Raw genomic sequence first — 22,852 nt, forward strand, 5'->3', positions numbered from 1 at the left:
CACCTATGTAAGGGAAGATTTTTTTTTGGCTTTCTTCCTCTCTTTAGGATTTCATGAAAGCATAACAAATAGCATCTTTATCAAATTGTGATCTCTCCAGAAAAGAAGTCTGTCCACATTCTTAACTCTCTTCCCCTTATCCCTATATTTAAAGTAAATTGAAATCAGTTCCTGATTCTTTGCCAATTTATCCTTTATTTCATACCAAAGTAGCTAGAAGTAGTTATTTTGCCTCACAATATTTTTCCCAGCAGAACTTAAAAGAAAAAGCAAAGTCTCTTTTCTCAAAAGCACTTCTGCTTTCTCTGTAACATTATTTCCCCATTTTAAAACTTTAACACATTACAAGAGCACATTGGGCCTGATTATAGGTTTTGTTGGAACAGTGACAGCTAGATTGGTTTTGTCCCTCATTTAGGGAGCCTTTAATAATGTTCCTTTTGCTTTCACCAAGGATTTTAAATTATTACTAGAAAAAGATGTATGTAGTGGTTTTTAAGCAGTACTTTGAATCCCTCTGACTCATTTTAGGCCAATCTAGTATCCACTGTCAGTGCAGACACAATGCATTGAAAATAAATTTTCTTTGCCCTTTCCTTTTTCCTGTATTTTTGGAAGTGCAAAGATATAGACAAGGGTGATATTTGATATGGCCTGACTCATCCATCCTTCTATTTTTATATCTGAGCACTTACAGAACACCTATTCTCATAGTATCCAAGCACCTCCCCACTAGTTAAAAATAAAAGTAGCAATGCATGATGGGACCAAGCCAGAATGCTGCTCAAATGGAAAACTCTGTTACAGTTTCTTTATTTTGTAATACCCAGTTTGTGACAGCCGTTTAAAGTTTCCCTTTAAGCCCTAGCCAGTCTTTTAAAAAAGAACTAGGAAGTACTAACAATTTGTCTAACAGATAAAGTCTAGTCTACAAACAAGTGTTTATGGATATCCCCTGTTACATTGCTCTACTTAGGATAATTTGCCATCCAGCAAGAGGCAAAATATATCTTTGCCCATAGTTACTAATGCCAATCTAGATAATAGTGCATTGTGTGCACATGCATGTGTGTATGTGTTTGTTTCCAAGCTTTAGCCTGTCCTGAACACTGTACTTCTCTCTGAAACATTCTTATTTCAGCCAAAATTAAAACTTTTTCAAGTGTATTTATTCCATTCTACCAAGATGAGCTATTCTCTGTTTTGCTCATTTTGTAGGTGGTTAGAAGCCATGGATAAAGCTGTGCATCCAATCCAACAGGTAATTCTTTCTTATTTGAGAAGCAGACTTCTCTAGTGGACTAAGCATGGGATTGGGAGACATGGAGACTCCTGAGTTCAGTTCTGTTTTTATCTCTGCCACTGACACAATGTGAGGTCTTAGGCAACTCACTTAACCTTTCTGTGTCTCATTTCACTCATCTATAAAATGGTGTCAGTCATACTTCTCTACCTCCCAGCATTCTTTTTTGGATTAACTGGATACCATTTATGTGAAAAAGTCCTCTTAATACCTATTATCCAAAAGATCTTACATTGATTCAGCCACTACCAACGTGATCAGTAATTTATTTGACTTGTTTTCTAAGCTACTGAATGCCTGTCTTCAACTGTTTCATCTCTAAGTACACAACAGTCATTTCTGGAGGAATTGGGGTGGGGGGGGTCTGTATCTATTTAAGCATGTAATTTATTCTATTAATTAATATTTTTCAATGATTTCCTCTTCCAGGTTTTTTTTTTTTTAGTTACTTGCTTTCTACATTCATTTTTAGTTAGACCAAAACTTCTTTATTTGTTCCTTAAAATGCTATCCAGGGTCCTGTAACTGAAACTTTAGAACAGGGTTTGGCCAACCTGCAGCATGCATGCCACAAGTGGCATGGGCATCCTCATGTGTGGCACATGGCAGATCGGGGAGGGGGCAGGCAGCATGGTGGCAGATAGGGAAGGGAGCAGAAAACAGAGCAGAAGATTGAACAGGTCAGGGAACAGGAAGCAGAGCAGCAGATCAGGTAGGTGAAGGGGTTTAGAAAATACTCTGGAGGACAGAGGGCTTAATTTGTGGCATACCTGTCAAAAAGATTGACCCCCACTGGTTTGGAGTAAGCTGCAGAATTCATGATACCCCAGCAGTACTGTGCTTCTCCTGATCATTAATACTCTTGCTCAACATACTGATTCAATGACACTTTGTCCTCCTAATAAATAAGGGGGTCTTTTCCACTAATGCACTACATTCCTTTCTTGTATGCATAATACTGCATTCCTCTCCTCAGCAAGAGAGAACATTTTCAGTTCACAGAAAAGCTGACACTCAGCTCTATTTCTTTAGCTATTTTTCCCTTCACCATCCCGAGAAGGATGAAGAAGAAATAACATAATCAAACAAAAAAGTAACAGAGCAAGATGTGATTGATATTGCAAACATTCTCCTCCCTGACTCCAAATGACAATGGCACAGGTTGATGGAACAATTTTTTTTAAACTGCATATAAACAATACATGCTAGTCTTAGATGTAGAAGTTAGGTTCCAAATATCCATTTAGATGGGAAAGAAGAAAAAAATATGTTGTTCATGGTTCAATCTTCCTCAATGCAGTTCTGCCCCCATCTCTCCCCTGCCTGACCTTTTTTTCCCTTTTTGTCTATTTCCTTATGATTCTCAGCAATCCTACTCTGTCTTGTTGGCCAATACTATCAGCAGCCTAGGCATTTACATCCTCTTCCAGAAATGGTAATAAGGAAATCTTTGACTAGGTCAAAAAGATTTTGCCTTCAAGATGAGACAGGAAAGCCAACCATAAGTATTTAGTAATGCTTTCCCCAAGCCTTATATTCTGTCCTCAAATGCTCCTACGACTTTCATGGATGTCAGTGGCAGTTGTGTATGAGCATCCCTGGTTAGAACGGGATCCTTAATTTTCCACATTCTATTTTTGGAAACCATAAAAACTGAACTGAAACAAGGCGAAACAAGGTCACCAGACAGTTAGTGCAGTAGTCCTCTTAGGACAAGTTGCACCACCTTGAGCTGCTAAACAAAATATACGAAGAAAAAGACCAGTAATTCTTTTAAAAAGGAGAAGTTAGTAACTATTTGCTGTCTTGCATATGCTTTTAATTGCACTTCTAATACACTGTACAAATACGTTGCTTTTAGAATGGGGGAAAGGGATTCAGCTGGCATGTTTGCATAAGGAAAGCAGAGTTCTTCTTAAATTCTTACATGCAATTATTTGATTACTAAATATGTAGAACCATGTATGGGTAGATGTCACCCTGCACAACACGAGCCTGCCACCCCTCGCTATCAAAAACCCAGAGTGCCTGGGTCTTCTCCACCAACTAGACAAAACCAAGGATGTCTGGGTTCAGCACTACTGCATTTTGAAGGATGGTTGCTTGTATTTTTATGCCAGCATTCGGTCCATACATGCCATAGGTACGTGGTAACCATTTGTTCTTATATTGCTAATGTTTTAATATTAATTGGAATGGTTTAATGCAGTTTAAAGTAGTACTTTCATATTCTTAAGGTGGAAATGGTGCTCTTACTGACAGAAACCACTTTTGGATTGGAGGGCTGAAGAAAGAAGCATTACTGGCAGTGGCCTGACCACAGACAAACACATCATGTAATCTGTTGCAAACTCATTTCACTTCACTTCAGCTGTTTCTAGATGTGGGGTGGAAAAAATGGTGCTTTACCTTAAACTCAGCACCCTCCCATGCCGAGCCCAGCATGTGCCCAGAAGGGGCAGTGCATTATTTGCACCCAGCTTTCCCAAAGTCTTAGAGACTGAGTGCTTTAGTGGGGCTTTTTTGGCTCTTTTATCTAATAACTGATTGAATCAGCTTTAGCTAAAAGTACCAAAAAGCCCCACTGAAGCACCCGAAGCACACTGTGGAGCCAGGTGGAAGCAACACAGCACTGGTAGAGCGTGTTATTCCCCCCCCCAATCTGTCAGCATCCTTCTTCATCTTTGGATACCTTCTTACAATATCCAGACTAAACTTACAGAGTTAAATATACTCTTGTAAAAAAAATGGTTGGACACCATAGCAGATTTTCCCTTGCCACCCAAGCTCATTTCTGGAGTATACATTTTTCACAGCAGACAGTACTCTCAGAAATATAATTTCCATTGACAGTGGATTAGTGTGCGCCTAACTGGTATTCAATATGATATCAATGAAGCTACAGGACTCAAAACTTGGAAAAGAAGTGTCCCTAGTCTTTGAATCTGTTCCCTGGGCCTTTTAAGTAATCTACCATGTAAATATAAATTGAGCTGCTGCTATTTCCTAGTGAAGTGTCAACTGTAACACTGTGGCATAGAGAAAAATGTCATGAAAAGTTACTGCTATATATGTAATACCCTCTCTTCAGAGTTAAATTAGCTAGGCTTAAAACAGTTCTGCCATGTCTACTGGCAAAACATCAAAGAAAGAGAACAACTTCTGCTTATAGGATTTTTAAATTTTGAAATGTGTCTCTTTTTCTTAATGGAAGGAAAAAACTACTAAAATATTTTTGCCACTGCACATTAAATGATTAAATAAATTATTTCTAAGAAGAAATCATTGCATGTGTGCTAGCCAGAAATAAAAATTGCACATTAGATGATATTAAACATTGCCACTGTATTAGCAGCTCATAGATCAACAGCTCAAAAGTGGAGAAACTGATAGTAGATATAACCCAGAGAGGCTATGGAATCTCCATCCTTGGAGGTTTTTAAGACTCGGCTAGACAAAGCCTTGACTGGGATGATCTAGGTGGGGGTAGTCTTGCTTTGAGCAGGGGGTTGAACTAGATGACCTCCCAAGGTCTCTTCCAATCATCATTTTCTATAATTCTATATGAAGTCCTCACCTAACAGCCAAATGTATCCCCATTAAGGCTAAAACTTCTCATCAATTCCAGTGAAGGACTTGACAGAATGAACCAAATCTTCCTAAGCAGTTTCTAAATGTACAGGACTTACATGCATCCAGGTTTTGAGGTCCGCAAAACTTAGTCCTCAAAATTACATGTACAAAGAAGTTGGCTGCATGCTTTTCCACGTATAAAAGTAGAACACATGGTGAGACTTAGGGATGTAAAGAACATTTTAAAAGTTATCCACGTAACCTTTTCTAACTATATTGGTTAAATGGTTAACCAATAATATAGCCGTTCTGAGACACCTGCTGCTGGGATCTGCTCCCAGGGCCCTTTAATGGGGAGAGGGGAGGAGCAGGGGGTGGGGAGGCAGAGGTGGCAAGCCCAGCCAAACAGCACAGCCTACATAAAGCCCCATGCTGGGAGAAAGGGAGCTCCTGTGAAGGAGCAACTAATTGCTTAATTGACGAGTCATTAGGCTGCCTACTGTTTTCCTCTTTAACCGCAGAGGCTATAGGTACTAGTAGTCCCCTTTGCTGTTCTCCCTCTCCCCCACCCTTTTTCCTCCTGCTGGGGCATGGCATGGATTCCCTTCCCTGCCAGATTGTGCCCTACCTAGCACTAAAACATAAAGAGTAAGCTAACCAGTTATCACTGGGCTCATTAGTTAAAAATTAATTGTTTAACCTTTCACATCCCTAGTGAGACTGTAGTCCTTTTAAATCTTACTTCTGCTATTCTGCTTTCAATATTTCAAGTCAGTACCCTAAAGTGCAGTTGTACTCTGACAAGCGATGATGTAAAATGGCAGCGTCTTATTCAGCTGCTCTCCAATCTATAGTTCACATTAACGTCTGCTGACTTCAGTGACACGCCTACATTTTAACTGCTTTTTATTTTTATTATACCTGAAGGATCGACATAGCTGAATGTGCTGCAGCAAGTATTCATACAGAAAAAAAAATTGTTTTGAAGTTTGAGTATCATGACCAGTTGGTTACATCTGTGCAGCACAGATAGCATTGGTGCGAGAGAGACCAAATTGACAACATTTAGTTTGTAATGATAAAAATACCTCTGTCCAGTACAGTGGTCTTCATCCAGAAACGTGGAGAACCTCGATTAGTAGCAATGATCTGTGAAGCTGAAAAAAAAGTCAGCTTGTCTCTCAGATCTCAAGATAAATTGCAGGGCCGGAAGAGAAAAACAATGTCTCTCTATCTATCAATAGATGTAGGTAGATCTGTATAGAAAAAAAATACACACACACACACACACTACACACACACACGCACTACACACATATACACACACTACGCACACACTACACACACACCACACACACACATACTACACACACAGTACACACACACACTACACACCATACACACCACACACACACATATATACACACACTACACACATATACACACACACCACACACACACATATATACACACACCACACACACATATACACAGACTACACACACACACTACACACACACACACTCACTACACACACATATAAACAGACTACACAGACACACACTACACACACATACACACACACATATACACACACACTACACGCACGCACTACACACATATACACGCACTACACACACACACAAACACACCACACACACATATACACACACCACACACACACTACGCATATATACACACACCACACACAAACACACACCACACACACATATACCCACACACATATACACACACACCCACACACATACACACACCCACACACACTACACACACCCACACACACTACACACAAACATACACACAGTACACACCCATATATACACACAATACACACACATATACACACACACATATACACACAGTACACACACACATATACACACACACTACACACAGTACACACACACATATACACACACACTACACACAGTACACACACATATATACACACAGTACACACACACATATATACACACACACTACACACAGTACACACACATATATACACACAGTACACACACACATATATACACACACAGAGTACACACACATATATACACACAGTACACACACAGTACACACACACACTACACACAGTACATACACACATATATACACACAGTACACACACACTACACACACACATATATACACACACTACACACACGTATATATACACACTACACACACACACTACACACGTATATAAACACACACACTACACACACGTATACACACACGTATATAAACACACACACATGTATACACACACACTACACACACGTATATACACACACACACTACACACGTATACACACACGTATATAAACACACACACATGTATACACACACACTACACACACGTATATACACACACACGTATATACACACACACTACACACACTACACAAACACGTATACACATATACACACACGTGTATATACACACACATGCACAGTACACACACACGTATGTACACACACATATACACACACTACACATACACACACTACACACACACTACACACACGTATATACACACACTACACACACACATGTATACACACACACTACACACACATATACACACACACTAGACACATATATACACACACATATATATACACACACACACACTGCACTCACATATATATACACACACACTACACACACACACTAGAAACACACACACACCACACACACATATACACACACCACACACACACACTACACACACGTCTACACACTACACACACGTCTACACACACTACGCACACATATACTACACACACACCACACACACTACACACACGTCTACACACATATACTACACACACACCACACACACTACACACACGTCTACACACACATATACTACACACACGTCTACACACAGAAATATACACACACTACACACATATACTACACACACACACTACACACACTAGACACACACTACACACACACACACACTACACACATATACACACACACTAGACACACACACACTAGACACACTACACACACATATACACACACTAGACACACACACTACACACATATACACACACACTAGACACACACACACTAGACACACTACACACACATATACACACACTAGACACACACACTACACACATATACACACACACTAGACACACACACACTAGACACACTACACACACATATACACACACTAGACACACACACTACACACATATACACACACACTAGACACACACACACTAGACACACTACACACACATATACACACACTAGACACACACACTACACACATATACACACACACTAGACACACACTACACACACATATATATATACACACACATATATATACACACACACACTACACACACACCACACACACACTAGAAACACACACACACCACACATGTCTACACACACACATACACACACACCACACACACATGTCTACACACTACACACACGTCTACACACACTACGCACACATATACTACACACACACCACACACACACCACACACGTCTACACACATATACTATACACACACCACACACACTACACACACGTCTACACACATATATACTACACACACACACTACACACACATCTACACACACATATAGTACACACACACACACTACACACACATATACTACACACACGTCTACACACACAGAAATATACTCACACTACACACACATATACTACACACACACTACACACACGTCTACACACAAATATACACACACTACACACACCCCACACACACACTACACACACACCCCACACACACTACACACGTCTACACACACCACATGCACACACCACACCACACGCACACACACACAGACTCTACACACACACCACACACACACACTATATACACACACACACAATATACACACACACACACTCTATACACACACACACACACACACACTATATACACACACACACACAAATAAAGATTTCCAGCTGAAATATGCTCAGTTTACAAACACACACACACGCATACCCATAACCATACCTGTATCTATGTACTGTATATAGATATATATAGATATGGATGTGTGTGTGTTTATTTGTAAACTGAGCATATTTCATCTGGAAATCTTATATAAATAAAAATATGGGTTCCCACAATGCCATTTTCTATTCATTTTTCAGTGTAAAGCCGCATGGTAATGATATTTTTTCCGTACATTGCCTATATTAAAAATAGTGCATATGTATTTGAGTATGCATATTTTGATTCTGTGATGCACGATATCAAAATCACCTCTCTCTAAAAAGGCATTATAAAATCTTTCCCACTGCACAGCAGAAGAGGTAGTGGCACCTTCACAGTTTGCAGTAAAAATGGTATTCCTGCTAATCCCTGTTTGTGCCATTTCCCTTTGTCCAGGTGGGATTTACCTGCAGGGTTATACTGTGAGCGAACAGTCTCTGGGCTCCAGGAGATCTGTAATTGAAATGAAACCTCCCTCCGAAGAATTTAAAACCTTCCACCTATGTGCAGAGAACGTAAATGAAAACAAACGGTAATTTGAGCTCTTTCTGTTCTCTTTGCCAAACTTTTTGAGCAAGTAAAAATCCTACAGTTCTGGAACAATTGATGATAACTTTCCACTTTGATGTCATCTCCTTGCTCATACTTCTTAATCTAGTTTTAGTCATACTGCAGCACAATATGCTGGCATATGAGTCATTGATGCTGTTATTGTCATTGCGGAAGATATAGCAAGGCTGGATTGTGGAGGTTCAAGAAGGAACCTTGTTAAAGTACCTTTCATAACAACAAGTGGGTGGTTAGACTCAATGGAAGAACTCTAGCAATTTTCATGAGGGAAGGCCAAAGTACATCAAAAGTAGATACTCATGTTTCTCAAGGGTGAATTACTCCCAACACAGATTATTATAATTAAAAAAGAAAAAGTAATCCATTAAATCACTTAGGTCTATGATATTGGTCATCTCAGTACAACAAAAATGTCAATGAGGTCAATGGGAGTTCTGAATGAGCAAAAGACTGAATTATAGGGTTTGGATTTTAGTGCAGTAGGCAAAAAAACCCCCACCAAAAAGCTATTTAATGGCTTGAAAACTTGTGTTCAGATTTTACCTTTCCAGTCAAGCTCCTCCCTTCGCAGACTTCTCTAGTCTACTTACTACTATCATTTATAGTGATGTAAGTGTACAACACATTTAGAAAGACCCCTTACAAAAGAAGTCTTCTTTCCCAGTGCAGATAAAACACTTACTCACAGTTGTTGGTCCTCCTTTCTTTCAGATGGGTTACAGCTTTGAAAGCCTCTATTAACAAATGGTTGCCCCTACACCAGGCCATTCAAGACTTTATGAATCGACCACTGGAGGAGACAAGGATGTGATGAAAAATCTGATTTTTCTTATTTCCACCACACGATAGCTTGCAAGACCATGTCTTCCGAAGACACGCATTTCAAAAAGATTTTTTTTTAGGGAATTTTAGCATTGGTATACTTGTGCACTACTCATCTTTTGTAAAGATTAGTAAATAAAAACAAAATTTATGCTATATGCTTTGTGGATGCTTTTCCTGTGCATTTATTTCTGTATCTATATTCCCTTAAGTAAACCAAAATCAGTATCTAACCTTAGAAACACCTTGGCTTTTTGGATTTTGCCATACTTACTGGCTGTACTACTTCTTGCATTAGATTTATCATATGATTTTTTTTTATGTTATGGGCAAATATAGCCATTATAATCATTTATATTTTCAAGATGATCCCTTAAATTGGTTTCCCTGGGGGGGTTTGGCCAGAAAATACTAGAATGAAACAGCCACAGAGACTGCTTACAGATGTTTAAAAAAAACAAACAAAACACTTTACCAGAAGAAGCAGTGAGTTAGTTCAGCCCAGCTCTGCAGGACTTGTATAGATCAGACACTTCAGCGGGGCTTCTTGGTGCTTTTATTTAATAACTGATTCAATCAGTTAGTAGATACAAGTGCCAATATACCCCACTAAGGCACCCAATGTATACAGACATTGGGCAAGCCATGTCCAACTAATACACTGCCTCTTCTGGGCATGCACTGGGTTCAGTGTGAGGGCACAACAAATTTAAAGTAAAGCACCCTTTTTTTTGTTGTTGTTGTTAATATCTGTAAGCAGCCTAAGCAGTTTTGCTTGAGAGAGCTAAATAGAAACCTGACATATCAAGCAGGGCAGCCCAGTGCGTACACATGTATATGATTTTACTGATATTCATATTCATGTGTATTCTATATTAGTGTAAATTTTAATGAAGAAGTAGCTTTGATACAGCCAATTGCCATCATGGCTTATCTCACTTATAGAGAAAAATCAACCTAAGACTGGGATACATTATGTCCTCTAAATCTTGTGGTAAGAGGTCTTTTAAATCAAGGACATCAAGGTTACACAAACATCTGTGGCTATTACAGCTGGTCAAATAATAATAGTAATTTAATCATTTAGTCAATTTTGTAAGCTAATTAACATTTTGCTCCTCTAAGCAAGAGAGAGAGTTACTAGCCTAGGCACAGTGCACTGAAAGTGTAGCTACAAGACTTCCAGTTCAAGAGGTAACCTATTCAGAACAATGCAAGGTATTTTAGGGGGAATGGTAAGTTTGTGATGACACAGGTGTGTTTTTATACACACACACACACACACACAGGAGCAATCATATTTTGTTATTATTTTTTACACAGAAAAGTGTACCATTTTTGTCCACATCTTGGTTGGCTCGGGTACACATGCTACTGATTTGAGACTAACACTAACCTAACAGATACTTAGATCTAAGAATCAGGGAAGCAGCAAAAGACAGTGAAAAAGGAAGTGCAACAATAATAAGCTGATGATCTAATTTAAAATTAAAAAATGGTTGCAAAAAAAAAACACCATGTCGCGGAATAAAATGTAAGAATTTTTTTCTTCCATACTCTCTTCATTAAGGTTCTGATCCAGCAAAAGTACTTAAACCCATCTGGGATTCAATTTTGCCTTCAACTCTTGGGACAAACTATTCCTTTCTCCTATAAGTAGTAACACTGAAGTCATTCACTAGTGTAAGTGATGCCACAGGCAGAACTCATGTGGCACAAGCCATTACATATGGTTTGTATACAAAATTAATTGAGCCTAGGACACATGGCAGAGAGAGTCTGCAGTAAATTTACTGAAGAAAGAGTTCAAGGACCTCAGTAAGACTATGCTGATGACTATGCACCACTTAGTGAGTAAGGGTTATGGAATTGGGTCATCTCCCTTATGACCATATTACCAGCATTTGACCATAACTAAATACCTTATCAGCTGGAGAGCTTTCCTTTTCCTCTGCAAATCTGTGACACCTCTGAAGCATGTATGGGTTGTATCGCTGTGTTTGTGCTTAATTTTCATCCATAGTATAACTTTATAATGAACCCTGTTTATAAGAGACCTGTAGCAGGTTAGCTCAGTTTACACAGCCTATATTGTTGAAGGCATCCTTGCCCCAAAGATGACAGCGTAAGACACTAATCAGTAATCAGCAAGCAAGCATGTACATAGTCAGTAAAGATTAACTCACAAACCTAGGCTCTTTTTCCAGACCCCGAGAGGGTTTTCCTGCTCACTCTGCTGCTTCTAGCCTTGTAGCCTTCTCTCTTACCGTGTGGTCTCTCCCCCAAAAACCCTAAGAGAACCACTGCAGCCCCTAACCTCCAAGTCTTCTCTCTGTCTCCTTGCTCTGTCTTACTCTGCTGGGGTCTTTTCCAGATCCCAAGAGAGTACCCTGGCAGCCACCAGCCTGAGAGCTCTCACTCAATTCCCCCTGTTCTCTCTAGCTCCACTCCCTGGGAGCTTTTAACTTCCTTTGGCCAGCCAATTTTTCTTAGCAGCTGACCCACTCCTCCAAGCTGGCCTGCAATCACCAAGTCAGTGTCCGCAACTGTTGTGCAGCCCCTGAGGTATGCAGCCTGCTACAGCCTGGTATATGCAGCCTGTTATACTGGGCTATAGCCCCAGCAAACCTGTAGCCTGCTACAAGACCCCTGCTTCTAAGCCCAACAGCAGGAACAAGTTCTTTTCATCATTTCATCAGCAAGTTGACTAATTCTATTATAGCAAACACCCTTTTATTTAATGGACCTTTCTCACAGTCCCGAAGGAGTTTGTTATGAGGTTGCAATGTATGTCAAAACTAGAAAAAGAGTCCCCTCTCTGACAATGGAAATCCAGTATACCTTAAGCAAAGTCAGTAATGTTGCATAGGTTCAAAACACGTGCTGTATTTTACAGGGTATAGGTTGGTACATTGTTTAAGTTGACCCCATATTTCTGTAAAAAAAAAAAGTTAGGATTTGTGTGTGTCCGGTATATAAACTGACCTTGCCTCAGTGTGCGAGGTGCTGGAAGCCCAGGCGGGCTTGTGAGAGAGGTGACGTGCTGTTACGTCTCAGCTCTGTATTCTTGGGCAACCCTGGTACAGGATGCAGTCTGTCTGACTCACAAAGGACTCACCCCCCTCCCCTCCTCTACCTAAACGAAACTGATTAAGATGCAGTGAGAGACGCACCTAAGACCCTCACCAGATAAGGGTGACGAGTGAATCAACTGCCCTAGGTCTCATTTACATGAGAGATGGAAAACAGAAAGCCTGAAGCAGAGACTGCAGTGAATTCTGGGACCAGAGAAGCAGGAGAGCGCTGCATGATGGGGAATCTGTGCTTCCAATGTTAATCAACCCATGTTCACACACACCCAGCTCAGCATTTATCAGACCAGTTCTAATCTGGATTTACTAAGGACTTTTCCCCCCCAGACACACACACACAGCTCTAAGTTTAATAGGCATCTCGGGCCGTACATTCCCCGGTCCCACTATGGGAGGCCTATTTAAACTTGATTGACTAAAACTCGGTTGCCGGGTTAGGGAATGCTGAGGCAAGAGACCGAGTCAGAGGGGGTATGGGCAACATTTGAACAATGGTTAAGGGTTCATCACAGCATCCAGCCTGCTGGAGCCCTAATCCCAGGTGTTGTCATATCTTTCCCGAGACGACTGGTGGGAGTCCTCTCCACAAAAGGTTATGAGCACCCCAATAATTGTCTTAAGTCTGTTAAAAGACTATAGTAAGATCTGGAAAAGTCATGCTAAGCTGAGGCTTGTGCACAACAAGTAAAAATCCAAAATCCTGATGCTGCAAGCTATCTATTGTTCCTGAAGAAACCATGAGATATCCCATCAGTATATCTGCCACCCATAGGAATTTCAAGCTGGCTCCCAAGTATTTGGGTTACTCCCTAATCTTAAGTGTTTCCTGATTATCAATCAGTTTCCTGAGATGGTCCAAACCAGATAACCCCTTGTCAATAGAAAAGACAATGATTTACACTACTGAGGGTGCTTCGAAGCAGCTAAACTGAGGGTATAAAAATCTGTAAGTGTGTGTGCTGCTAGAGGGAGAAGAGGAAGAGGAAAAGGAAGGAAAAGAAGTAGAAGCAGGAGGAAAGAAGGAGAAGAAGAAAACCCCTGTGCTGACACCATCCCCTGTCGTTCTTGGGACGCTGGAAGAACAGATCATCTCTCCCTTCAAGGACTGTGCTACAGACTGTGCCTGTCAGCTTTGCAGCCTGAGTACCGTGGACTAGGTGAGATCCCAGCGTTCTCTGTCTTCTTTCTAGGCATAAACTTCTGAACCTGAACTGTATCAGTTAAGCTTGAGCTAAGTTTCCCCAAATACTTAGTGAAACCAGGGTAGTATTGTCATTGTTGGTGTTTGTTTTTCTTTTGCATGTCTATTACTACTAGTACTATTATATATTTCATATGCTTAGCAATAAATAACTTTTATAGTCAAACTGGTAGTAATTGGGTATATTTTTCCTTCTCTGCTTCTCTTTCCTCCCGTGCTCTGCAGCAACGCTTCTTTTACCTATGCTAAAGATCCCTGTGAAGCCCAAATTATTGTGGGGTCTGCTCATCAAGAGGCCAAAGATTGGGATGTGCTGAGTTTGAAGCACATAAGGGGATCAGCTTGTACAGGCTGATTGACCCAGTTTGACTCAGACGTGCCCTTATGAACTGAATGCTGGCCCATGAGGGTGTCAGCTGGACACCCAGCCGGATTCAGAGGGATTCTGTTTACCTGTGTGCTTGTGTCTGACTGCATTTTATTGTTGCTCTTATGAACTGATTCTTGGCATATGAGGGTGTCAGCCTGTCCATGCTGATCAGCCCGGCCAGGTCAGGCGTGTCACGTTAATTTGTGTGTGTTTGTGTGTATGACTGATTTGGTGACTGGAGGAACCCAGTCCCATTGAGATTGAGTCCTGCAAGATAGCTCCACTGGGGGTGAGGGCTTGCAGAAGGGAGAAATACAGCTCCGTATAGTAACACAAGCAGCACACACACTGACAGAATCACCAAGACCCTAGAAACTATCCCTAATAAATGAGCACACCCCAAAGTAATGGGCAGATTTGGTAACAGTGCTGGTGGGTTCCTGAGAAGTTGTATCAGGCCCCTGGGAGCTCAACCAGCACACAGTCCACTGGCAGCCCACCTGGCTGGCGGGGGGAATTAAACTCCCTTCCTACCCCATTCGCTTGAGGCTACTGCTAGGGCTGGCCACAGCCCCTGCTGCTCCAGCGATGAGTGGGGAAGAGAAATGCCTGGCAGGGGCTGCTCTGCCCCAGCCAGGAAGACCCCAGCTGGTGTTCCTGGGGGAGAAGGGAGAGAGGAGGGAATAAATCTCCTCCCTACCCTTTTCACCTCAGGGAGCCATGCCAGGCAGGCATCTGGCCATGCCCCCACCCCTGCTCTGGCTAGAAAGCAGAGGGGTGGAGCCAGCCCTGCTCTGCTGAAGCAGACAGCACAGCCCGGCCCAGGGCTGCAGACCATGCTGAGATGCTGGGGGACTCTGATTTAACTTTAACCAGGAAGGGATCTGGGACAGAAGTTCCAAAAACTGGTTTGAACTCAATCACTTCAGTATGATACTACATTCAATCAGGTTTATCTCAGACCAGTTTCAGCCATTTTGAAACTGGTCTGGAAGCTTCTGTTCTGTTATAGGTTTAAACCAGTTTCTGATCACTTAAACTGCATTATGTGCAACTTCTGTCCTAAGCCCAGGGGCTTTGTGTAGGCACCAGTATTAAGTGAATGAAATTTATTAAAGACCCCTATTGGTAACATAAAAGCAGTAACATTTTTTAGCTTCTTCCTAAAAGATGCATCATTATGTGCTGTGGGCACATGGGAATTGTGGGTCTTCATTGGGTATGATCCTGCCTCCTATCCTCTTAATATTTTCCTGTTGGGATAAGGGCTTGAACCTGCATAATGCTAAACATCCTTGTCCTAATCCTGCAGTCAAGATAACACATTAGCAAGAAAAGACAAAGAAGCGGTCCCATTCATGTTAGCTGGTCCTACTTAGGTTTTTAAATTTAAGCAGATGATTAAAGGTTTTGAATAATCAGGCTACAATACTAGGAACATTTCAAGATAAGACTTTAAAAAAACAGCTTCCATTTTTCTGGTTTTATTTGTCAATCTGGGATATAAAACAATAAGCATTACTTAAAGTAGATTGGGCTCGAGTCATTAAAGTTCTAAGAACTAAAAATAAAACAAAGACCAATGTTTTATATCATATTCATTTGCAACAACCCAACTGCAGTCTGGGCACAAGCTACAAAAAGAATACAACTGTTTTGTTACAAGGTGCATTTAAATGTAGCTTCTTGATTACTAAGACTTCCACTTGGAATAAAGATGTAATTCACAAGGTATTTCATGAATAAAAAAGTAAAAAGATAAGTAACAGCAGTTATCTTTTTAAAAGTTTCATGCTTGGATAAAAAAAAATAACGAAATCATTTTCAGTGGTACTCACATAACACCCAACCAATATATGCTCCATTTAAAGAAACCACTTGGAAAAATCTGTCAAACAAAACAGTTCAGAAGAACCCCTTAACCTGCCTCCCCCCAAATCTTTCCATCACAGTTCTGTGATCTACGACTGATGCCTACTTCTCTAATTTGCCAGTAGCTAAATGTAACTAGAATTGTAGCAAGCACATGTAGGTAGATTGTTTTTTTTCATTAATAAATTAGCCAAGAACATCTTCAGTCAACAACAATAAGAACACTCAGACAGGAATTTGTAAAGTATCTAATAAGTATATGGCCAGTGTACTTCTAAATTTGACAGTAATCTTTATATATGATTTTCTGTGAAAAGAGGCTAAATGCATTACAAAGGTAGGTGGTACTGGTCTCATTACTATACCACTACTGTTCAGCCATCTCACTGTATAACCTCAGCTTTTTCAAAGAGAATAGCAATAAAACAGTGGGGAAATATAAATATGGGAGAAAACAGTTGTATATAAAATCTAAAAAATGTGCACCTTCCCTTTGGTTGACAAATTACAAACAAATTCTTACTATTCTGTTAAATTCCTAGGTGATTAGAATAATTTCTATAATGCCCTGTACATTTCTATAATGCCCTATTTGACTGAAAACAGAAATCAGCCCTGTACATTTCAAGTTGTGCACCAAAAAACTACGGGTTTTAAAAATCACTAACTAGTGCACTAAATCCTTTTGCAATACAGTGAATACATAAGTCAAAGGCACCCAAGAAAAATGAAGGAAGCCTTCTGGAACCAGAGTCTAACCTCAGTTCATCTGATCAAAAATAAAATTCGAAGTGCATTTTTCCCTGGAGTGAGGAACTCTGAATTTTAATTCAGTCCATTAAAGAAACAGCAGCTAGCTACAAATGTTCCAAATTCAGACATCCCCAAAGGCTGAGCGTGTTTTGATTTCAAGGTTTGATTTGGATTCCCTTCTTAGATTTTAAGTTTAATTTTTAATGGAGGAATGGAAAGAAAGAGGAGGGACAAAGTACCATGCTAGTATTTTTCTAGTTGTTTTGAAAATAAAACTTAGGGGGAGTTTGTGCTTTAAGTGAATAATTTGCTGCTGCCCTCAAGGCAGCAGGGACTGTTCTTACCATGCAATACTATACTGCCAGTAACTCATCTCATCTCATTTGTTTGCATTCAAGAATTTGTATTTATTGCTAGATCTGTATTCAAGGTTCTCTTTTCACTGCCAGGAAAAAGGATAACTATACTGAAACCAGAATGCTTCCATTAGCAGAGTATGATATTCCACTGAGAAGAAATCAGGTCGCATTCGTGAAGCATGATTTATTCAGCCGGTTTGCTGCACTCCAAATGGAGCTCTTTTTCTGCACTATTCAGCAGAAAACGTACACAAGGTTCTACAGAGGGGAAGCCACAGAAGGTCACCAAATGTTTCCCACATAGTACTGAGCTATTTAGCAGGAAACACTTTTGGGCTACAAATATTTTTTGCCAATTGCATAATTGCCTTCGGTACAGAAGTGCTCAAGGACACAAAGGATTTTGTTTCAGCTCCCCCCTCCACAAGCTACTTTCCTAATTTACCTGATGCAACCTAATGTACAAAAACAGAAATTCATTTTTATTGTTGACACCATTTTTGACTATGCAAAATGAATCCAGCTCAAACTGGCAGAGGAGCAATGAGCAGTTTCAGTGTCCTGGGCACCAGTGCCTGGGCTGATAGCAGGTGCTGCCTCCATCCTTGTACCCAGCTCAGAATTGGCACATGGGATGGGCTGGTGGTCACCCACCCTAGTAACAGTACTGAAAGGTGTGACATTACAGTATCATTCTTGGATGGAAATCTGATTGCCCGAGCTTTGACAATGTACTATCACTTATACTCATCCACCATGCTGATATTAAGCCCATGCATCAGATAGCATGCTAATTTTGCTTGGAGGCAACCACGGAAAGGTTTTTAGAAGGGCTGTGCAGGATACAGAAACTGACTTCTCTTATTCCAGAAGATCATCTCAGTTTCAAATAATGCTAAACAGCCCAAATACTTCACAATGAAGGGCTACATGCTGATGTAAGCAGTCAGACCTTTTTCCTTCAAAATACCTTTTCAAGACCAAATGTTTTTCTATAAATGAAAACATTTCATAAAGCTTGTCAATTTTGATTAAATGTTCTCTCAGGGGGAAAAAGGGATTTTTCTCTTTAAAAAATTGCAATTTTAATATTTTATTTGTATTTTCATTTTGTCTTTAATATCTTAATCTTATTTTGTGACATGTCCCCATTAAGAGCGTGTATTATAAAAAGATATAATATAACACTTAAAATAGCCTAATATGGTAAGATTAATGTTAGCTGCTTAGAACTCACTGAAACGGCTGCAATTTTTTCTGTCCCCTGTCAAAATAAAACCATTTCTTGTCCAGAAGATGTTTCCATCAACATTATATATAATATGCGTTTAATGATTTCTTAAACATAAAATATTTTAACTTCATATCATCCCAGAATTTCTATAGGAATATTTTCTAAAACCTGTTTCTTCAGAATTTCCATTTTTAAAAAAATTAAAACATTGGGTTTTATTCCTAACTAGAATGAAAAAGAAATTTAAATGTCAACATTTCTTTTAAAATAGAAATTCAAGTCTTGGCCAGTTTTACCTGCTGATAATAAGGAGTAATACCAACAGTTAAGATTTTTCTTTCTCATGTTTTCTTGAGAGCTTCAGTGTTCAGAATTTTCTTCATGGGAAGAATAAGGCATGCCATGTGCAGCTTGCTAAACAGAAACATTAGGAGGCTTTTAGTTAATTACTGTTTCTTGTAAAAGCTCCCTCAAATGATAAACCACTTAAGTTTCATCATATTGTACCAGACTAATGAACCTCTGTCATCCAATGAGTAGATACAATTAGTATAGAGCCTTTTGAATTTGTAGTTGCCACAGAAACAGGCATTCTAAAATAATAAGATGACAAATAATTGTACAAAGACACAAGATTGACCAATTATCTTACTGTTGGTAACATCTCATGAAACAATGACTGAATTCTAACAGTTAGCCATAAAGGTTTTCATTAGGGGAAAGATAAGGACGTATTGGAAAGCAGAAATAATTTCCCAAAATGAGTATTACCAGGTCCATAAACCAGAAGGTCTCATCATATGACGATGTCCTCAGATATTACTAAACAAAGTCACCATTTAAAAGCTCTACAATCTCTTGAGGCCCTTGCTATTAAGTGAATAAACATTATGTTTTGGCACTATTTGTTGTCAGATTCCTTGTAAGAGAAGGGAATCATAGGAGGCATAATGCTCAGTACAGGGAAATCATATAGCACATTTGGGATCCAATTTTGCCAAATTCTCCTGGTCTTTTGTCCTCAGTGTAGGACAATTGACTTCAATAGAAGCAGATTATACCAGTTGAGTTTCTGCCCAATCGAATCCATTCAGTTTTTTAAAACTGAGACACAATAGAGACCAAAACAAGTCTTCAGTACTTCCATTTTCCTAGCATTTTTCAATGAACTATAATGATATGCCTCCATTTGAGTAGTAGATGACATATCAGAATTTCAAATGAATAGAGCATATAGTCAATGACTTCAGTATAACAGAATCTGTCCCCACGCGAGTTATAAATGTATATCTTACATCAGTATTTCTCAAGCTCAGATATGAGATGTCTGCTAGCGGCCTGCTCACGGTGTTATTAATGATTATTAAAAGACAAAAAAACACTAATTAAATAAATATCATAAAATTATTTCACCACGTAAGCAATTACTATAGTTGCCCTGGATTATTTGCTAGTCACTTATGGGAAGAGACAACTTGCTTGTGAAGGAGGAAAAAAACAACTCAAGATATATATATACTCCCTAAGTTGTGGTGCCACAGTAAGACAAAATTTGAAAAGCCTTAGCCTAGACTTTGCTATGACAGACAATCATGAATCCAACCCATTATTACTGGAGATAAGGAATACGTACAAAAAATGTCAATAGGTCATGAAAAAGGAATAATATGTAACTTCAGTAACAGCATTAAACGATGCATGGAAGTAGACAAATTCAGTGGACACCACTGAAAAGCAGCCAGGCTTGTTTAGAATGCTATAGCTGGCCCTACACCAACCACATTACACATCACAGTTATTTGCAGATAAAGAGAAGATTGTGTCCTCACGACATGGAAATTTCACATAAGAGACTGGACACACATCTTGCTGGGGTTATTTGACCCGAGCAGTCTTTCCTGCCCAGGGCAGGGGGGCTGGACATGATCTCACAAGGTCCCTTCCAGCCCTCAACTTCTTGGAATTTGTGAAGCAATCACTCAAGTTGGAATAGCCAGGGATACAAAAGTTAAGACCTCGTTACACTGGACTCTTTAATCATGTGTTCCTCAGTTTTACACATCATCTTAAAGTCAGCACAGCAGTGAAACTGTCATAGAGGTAGGGCTTATATGTAAATATGTTATGAATATTGTTACTCAATAATTTTATAAAACCTGTAAGTGACTTGATCAATCAAGGGAAGTTACTGTATACTGGGGTTTCTAAATATAATGAGGTTCAAAAGTACTATATACTCATAGTATTTGATTTTGTTTTTCCCTTACTACCCCTGACGGAAAGCTTTTTTAGAACATCATATAACATGATGGCAAATGGTCATTCTGAAGAAACTGACAAACAAATGATGGATAGACAATTAAATTATACCCAGTTAAAAGTGGGAGGGTCTTACCTTATGTCAGATACTCCACATCTGACAAAGTAGGTTGTTACTTATAAAAGCTCTCTGAACTGTCTGGTCTCCTGCCCTATCTTCTGCCTGACATCAGACCAAGATGGTTAGCTGCATCTGTGCTCAGATGCTTCAGAGCATCTTTTTGTGTATCTGTTTATACCCCACGCTAAGTGGAAACTAAAATTTGTGGCAGCTTCTCTGTAGAATAGGAAAGCTAGGCCTATTCCATTCAAGGATAAGCTGCCCCTGTTGAGCATTCACTTAACAAGAGATAGGTATGCCCAGCATCTGACACATGGTATATTTCTACCTTAACCACTTTTTAACTCGGTTAAATCCATGTGTCTGTCCATACTCTTGGTAAATCAAAGAACATAGTTACAAGGAAAACAAAATTGCACCTAGCAACACAGTAAGCAGTCGACATGGAGGGACATAGATCCCCTGCAGGAATGTGACGTTGTCTGACAAAAAATATTTTATGGATATACTGACAAAATTCACTGCATTAACTATGGCTTTTATCTTACTGGGAGAAAAAGATCAATCAGCAATGAGCAGGTAAGACATTACTCCCAGAAATAATACCCAAACCTGGAAGACCAGATAAAAGTATTTGATGAGTACTAGGCATTGTGCAGGCTGGGAGCGGTCCAAGGCCCTCAGGGGCCTGTGCGCGGTGGGCTGTGGCCAGCAGCCCGGACACGCCGGGTCGGGGAATGCAGGCCGGCGGGCTAGAATTAGGCACGGACGCTTAGCAGTTGATTAAAGATTATTTTACTTACACCGAAGATGGTCACGGTGCAGGCAGGAAAACTTGCTTGAGTTGCAGTTACAAAACAAAACAAAACAAAACTCAAACCTGCAGGGCATGAGAGTATGTCGTAGGGGGTTTTCGGCGACGGGAAGATGCAAAACACGAGAGTACGTCGCAATGGGTTTTTGGCGACGGGAAGATAAACCTGCAGGACTCGAACCCGGGTAGAGCTCTGGATACACTCACACGAAGTTTGCTAGGCTCCGTGGAACTTGCGCGCAGGGAAGGGGTTCGTCGAGGGATTGTTCGGCGACGGGGAGAGGCCAGAGGTTGATCAGACCCCTATAGCCTGCGCTGGGTTTGATAGGCTCCGCAGCGCTTAGAGATCTTCACAAGACGTGAAGTTCTCCTCCTTCAGATGGTTGTGGAGTCCTCCCTTGCGGGGTTCTCCTCGGAGTTCTCCAACTTGGGCGGAAACCGCTCAAGCCTCTTATACGGCTAGCAAGCCAAT

At 40.1% G+C, this 22,852-nt stretch overlaps 1 long non-coding RNA gene across 1 annotated transcript; it reads left to right on the plus strand.

Annotated features, from left to right (window-relative positions):
* The first annotated feature begins 3,422 nt into the window (after positions 1–3,422).
* LOC102372638 lies at positions 3,423–10,321 on the plus strand. Its single transcript, XR_323725.1, has 3 exons — positions 3,423–3,446; positions 9,310–9,445; positions 10,195–10,321. It is a non-coding gene; the product is annotated as an uncharacterized LOC102372638 (long non-coding RNA).
* The last annotated feature ends 12,531 nt before the right edge of the window (positions 10,322–22,852 follow it).

This window comes from Alligator sinensis, unplaced genomic scaffold, assembly GCF_000455745.1.
Source record: "Alligator sinensis unplaced genomic scaffold, ASM45574v1 scaffold575_1, whole genome shotgun sequence".
NCBI lineage: Eukaryota > Metazoa > Chordata > Crocodylia > Alligatoridae > Alligator > Alligator sinensis.